Below are 6205 nucleotides of genomic sequence, written 5' to 3' on the forward strand. Positions count from 1 at the left end.
GTGAAACGAATGACTGTCTGATTGGGCGGCTGTCCGATCGGGTGGCTTAGTGTGAGGGTGAAACGAATGACTGTCCGATCGGGTGGTCATCCGATTCAAGTGTCAAGTATATAGCTTAAGTGTTCTCCTTACCTTGATCGGGTGGTTGCTCGATCGGGCGGCTGTCCGATCGGGTTGCCACTCGATTGAGATCTCCAAGACTCCAAGTTTCTAAAAAGTTACCAAGTGTTGGAAGATTTCGAAATCCCATGGTTGCAAAGCAAGTGTCATTCAATCGGGTGGCTGTCTGATTGGACGGTTGTCCGATCGGGTTGCCGCTCGATCGGGCGAACCTCGTTCCCTTAACCATTCTTTAAAATTTTCTAAGTTTAACGATGACGGCATGGTACATGTTGTGACAATGGTAAACTCATCGTCGCACAGCCGCTTTGATCGAGTGGGAATCACCCCAGTCCGATCAGTTACTGCTCGCGATAACGTTTCTGTCAAACTCTGTATTCCGGCCATCATCCTCCTGTGAAACCCATCCTTAAGCCGACTCTAGACTAATAATCAAGTCTATAGTCTGTTCAGGACCGGGTCTCACCATTTAAAGTAAAAGATTGAAGAAAAGATGAAGAGACTTAAGTTTTATCATGAAAATACTTAGATTTAGCTTTGATTTAGTGATAAATACATGGAATCTCTTAGATCCCAGCTAGATCTTACCAAGAATGACCTCATATGACAGTTTGTACGAACCACTATGATGATGTCATCCTCAAGATCTCAGATCTGAGATATTTCACGGTGAAATGTGTGATTTCGAAGGTGAATCACGTAGAGAATGAGGTGTAGATCAAGAAAGTACAAAGATCTGGTCTAAAACAATCGCCAAGAAAATGGAGGAGAAATGGTGTTTGCGCGTCTGAGTCGAGCACGGCTGTCACATTAGTGAAGGACTGATGTGACAGCTCCTATTTATAGTGTGGGAGCATGAGAAGGGTAAAGGAGTGCACGAATCGGGTGGTCATCCGATCGGGTGGCAATCCGATCGGGTGGTAATCCGACCGGGTGGTGATGTGTGTAAAATGCAACATATAAATTACATCAAATGAGGCATAAAACTAACCCTTTTTAAGTACTAATGTTGGAAAAAGTGTGTTTTTGTCTTCCTTTTGTATTTTCAGGATTAAATGAGCTCAAATTAACAAAAGAAGCAAAAAGACAGCTAAATCTAACATAAATACAAGAAAAGGAACAAAAGTGGATTGCCCGACCCCTCAACAGCATCCTCCCAAGCAAAACAGAGAAGGCAGAAGACTGAACACGCCCCGTGCTCAGCGAGCACGGGGCCGTGCCCAAGAAGCAGCAGAAAAGACAAACCTGTAGAAGCTTCTATTGCTCACCACGGGGCCGTGCCCAGTGAACACAGGGGCGTGCCCAAAGTACTGCAGGCGCATTAATTGTTATTGCGAATTACAATTAATGAGGAGAGATAGTGTCAGACAGGCACGGGGCCGTGCCCAGCAGACACGGGGCCGTGCCCAGGCCTCTGTTCAGCCTATAAATAGGAGTGCTTGGCTTCATTGCAACTCATCCCTTGGCACACCACCTCACACTTAATCCACCACCCACCACCATCACAACACCATCATCCACCACCATCATCCATTGTCCATCATAGAGTGTGTGAGTCGTCTCGGGATCCAAGATTGATCGTAAGAGTTCTTGACAATCAAGGCCATGTTTGCCTAAGTCTCTTACATCACTTGGTGAAGACAAGTGTTTAGTATAATACTTTTTATTTTTAATCTTTTGCACTTTTTATTTGGTTTTGTATTAATGACTTTAATAACTAGTTTCTTATGTTGAAGGTGACTTTTCCTTATCGTTTGTCCGTGGTGTCTTGGCATTATTTTACTGTCTATATAAAATAAAAGATTTTCACCATTCATATCTCCACGGTCTATATGGAGGTATGTTGGCTACCTGGTCGGGGGTTAAGGGAACGGTTTGGTAAGGGTCTTGCCCTTGTTAAGCGTTTAGAGGTCCTGCAAGGGACCTGGGTCAAATTTAGTAGGATCTCCTTCAATACCCAAAGGTATTGGATGGCGGGGATCCAAACTCTTTGACTCCCTCATAAGTAAACTACTATTAATACTATAACCCGGCTATTTAGGACTGTATCCCTGCTGACTCAGACTACTTAGTCGAGGGTAACGTCACCTCCAAAAGAGGGGCCTACCATAATTTGCATTAATAACTTAATTCATTATCTTTCAATAATCCGACCCTTTAGGATTGTATCCTTGCTGACTCAAACTACTGGGTTGAGGGTAACGTCGCCTTCAAAAGAGGGGCCTACTACAATAACTAAGATAATCTCTTAAACAAGTGCAAAAGTGCGAAAATAATCAAAGGTTATACTAATACACGAGTCGGATCCAAGTGATTCATCTTGTCTATCTGTTTTTATTTTTATTTTATTTTTCAGCATTTAGTTAGTTTTATTTTCTTGGTTTAAAAATTTTTTCTAACATTTTGATTTGATTAGACGTTGAGGATAAACCGGTACTAAAAGCTCTTGTGTCCTTGGACGACCTCGGTATCTTACCAACACTATACTACGTCCACGATGGGTGCACTTGCCCATATGTGTGTTTAGTGTTACTAAATATCGTGTTTTATAAATTTAAAACTTGGCTAAAAAGTGTAAAAAGGGATTAAAATATATATCTAAAATATATTACACTACACACGCATCAAGTTTTTGGCGCCGTTGCCGGGGACACAAGGATTTTAAGAAAGCTTAAAATCGAAGGCCTAATCAGTTTTTCAAAACTTTTTCAAAACGCGCGCACATTTTTCTGCATTTTAGTTTACTTTGCATCTACAGTAGCCTGAACACGGGGCCGTGTCCACTAAACACGCCCCCGTGCTGCATATTTTTAGTTAGATACCCAGATACAGAGTCTGAACACGGAGCCGTGCTCACTGAACACGCCCCCGTGCTCAACGAGACCAGTAACTTTAATTAAAACGCCCAGATACAGACCCTGTACACGGGGCCGTGTCCACTGAACACGGGGCCGTGTCCAGCTTCTGTTTCCATCTTTATTTTTGTTTTCTGGTCCCGAGACTCAGTTGTGGTCTGTTGAGTGATTCTTATGGATCAATACTCAGGAGGCTATAACTACACCTATGAGGAGGATGATTATAGGAGAGACTATTGCACTAATTGTGGTAACCCGCACTCGGTACAATATTGTAACTTGTTTCAACCATCCACTTCATACAACCATTATGAGGAACCCAGGTACGAGCCATCGACTTCATACACATCCTATGAAGACCAAAGGTATGAACCTTCTCCCTCATACTCATATTTTGATGAACCAAGGTATGAGCCTTCATACTCATACTTTGAGGAATCAAGATATGAACCACCACCTTCATATACTTATTATGAGGAACCATGGCGTGAACAACCCACCTCATATGAGTATTATGAAGAACAAAATTACGACCCTTATCCATCATATGCTTATCATGAAGAACAATGGTATGAACCATCTACTTCATGTGAGTACTATGAGGAACCAAGGATCGAACAACCGGATTCAAGCTTTGAAGATCCCGATCCTTACTCTATCACCGACATAGCCGATAGGATAATAGAAAAACTCAAATTTATCGAAAGATGCATAAAAGAATCTCGCGCAAGGGAAGAGGAGTCCCGCGCAAGAGAAGAATTAAAAAAGGAAGAAACGATAATTGAGGAGTTAAAAATGGAAGAACAAATAAGTGAAAAACCAACTCATGAGATAAACAACGAAAGAGGTGAGACCGATAACGTTAAAATTCAAGAAGAGTCTAATTTTGAAGAAATTAATCTCTTGTCACCTTCTTTTGAAAATCCTTGTTTAGTAACCACTCATGCTAAGTTTTTAAAAGAGTTAAACACTATTACTAAAATCGAGGAAATGATAAGTGTTAAGTTAACTCATGATCAAACTTCACTAATAAAAGAAGATCCTTTTGAAATTAACATTACACCGGTTCCATGTTTTTTTCAAAATTCATTTATTAGTAATGTCACCATTGATAAAGATCTTTGTGTTAACATAATGTCTAATTACATTTTTGAAAAATTAAGTATTAGTAATTTTGCTCCACTTCAAATACCCATTTTTCTATCCAATCGGAAAGTAATAAAATCAATCGGTGTAGTTGAGGATGTCTTGGTTCAAACAAATCAAATGGTTATTCCAACCGACTTTGTCATCCTCGATGACGCTCCTCTAGTCTTGGGAAAACCTTTTGTAAAAACTCATGAAGCTTTGAAAAACCGGAAATTTAACAATCTACCTCTTCAGTTAGAGGCATTCAAAAGGAGCATAGATCTTGAGCGTTCAATGAAATATCCTTTTGGCAATAATGACCCCCTAATTGAAGATGAAGATGAGCCACCCGATACAACTGAAGAACTTGACCACTTTGTTGAAGAAGAGGTCGCCATAGAACAAACTTTTAAAGTTCTTGATCTTGATGAGCCACAAATAAGGTGTCTCCTAAAGACCCACCCCTTGAGCTCAAAGAACTTCCGAAAGGTTTGCTTTTCTAGACAAAGTTGGTAATTTACCTGTAATTATTTCGTCTAAATTAAGTAGCGTAGAAAAAGAAAAATTAGTTAATCTTATTAAAAAACACAAAAATGCGATTGCTTGGAAGCTTGTAGATATTAAAGGAATAAATCCTTCCATGTGTACGCACAAAATTTTAATGAATGATGACTACAAAACAGTAATACAACCACAACGTAGAGTAAATCCCAATGTGCAAGAAGTGGTTAAAAATGAGGTCATCAAACTACTTGACGCCGGACTAATCTATCCTATCTCCGATAGTCCATGGGTAAGTCCCGTCCAAGTAGTCCCGAAGAAAGGAGGTATGACGGTAATAACTAATGAAAAGAATGAATTAATACCAACAAGAACCATCACAGGATGGAGAGTTTGCATAGACTATAGACGATTAAATGAAGCAACTAGGAAAGATCACTTTCCTTTACCCTTCATTGATCAAATGTTAGAACGACTATCCGGTCATAAATTTTACTGTTTCTTGGATGGTTTTTCAGGTTATTTTCAAATCCCGATAGCACCTGAAGACCAAGAAAAGACGACTTTCACATGCCCCTAAGGAACTTTCGCCTATCGACGTATGCCGTTTGGTCTATGTAATGCACCTGCAACATTTCAACGTTGTATGGTAGCCATTTTCCATGACATGATAGAAAAGACAATGGAAGTCTTCATGGACGACTTTTCTATCTTTGGAGATTCATATGACCAATGCCTCGATAACCTTGAACGAATGCTATCCCGATGTGAGGAAACTAACCTCGCCCTTAACTGGGAAAAATGCCATTTCATGGTAACAGAGGGAATAGTACTCGGTCACAAAATCTCGAGCGAAGGAATGGAAGTTGATCGAGCAAAAGTAGACACTATTTCTCGATTACCTCCACCCTCCTCCGTTAGAGCAATCAGAAGTTTCCTAGGGCATGCCGGATTTTATAGAAGGTTTATTAAGGACTTTTCAAAAATTTCAAAGCCTCTAACAAAATTACTTGAAAAAGATGCACCTTTCATCTTTGACAAGGAGTGCAATCAAGCATTTCTAACCCTCAAGGAAATGCTAGTCAATGCACCTATCATGATAACACCTGATTAGAAATTTCCTTTCGAAATCATGTGTGATGCAAGTGACTTTGCTGTTGGAGCAGTCTTGGGACAAAGAAAAGAAAAGCATTTCCACCCGATTTATTATGCTAGTAAAACACTTGACGATGCACAAGAAAATTACACAACTACTGAAAAAGAGTTACTAGCTGTGGTATTTGCTTTTGATAAATTCCGTTCTTACCTTGTTCTTTCTAAAACTGTAGTCTATACAGATCATGCAGCTATCCGATACCTTTTCAAGAAACAAGACGCCAAACCCCGTTTGATCAGATGGATTCTACTCCTCCAAGAATTTGATATTGAAATCAAAGACAAAAGAGGAGCAGAAAACACTGTTGCAAATCATCTTTCACGCCTAGAAGACCCAGCTTTGGAGGCAACCAGGGACGAACAGATCAACGAAAAATTTCCAACAGAATCCTTGGAAATGGTGGAAAGCAGACAAGAACCATGGTATGCCGACTACGCTAATTACT

The sequence above is a fragment of the Helianthus annuus genome, chromosome 10 (genome assembly GCF_002127325.2).
Source record: "Helianthus annuus cultivar XRQ/B chromosome 10, HanXRQr2.0-SUNRISE, whole genome shotgun sequence".
Lineage (NCBI taxonomy): Eukaryota > Viridiplantae > Streptophyta > Magnoliopsida > Asterales > Asteraceae > Helianthus > Helianthus annuus.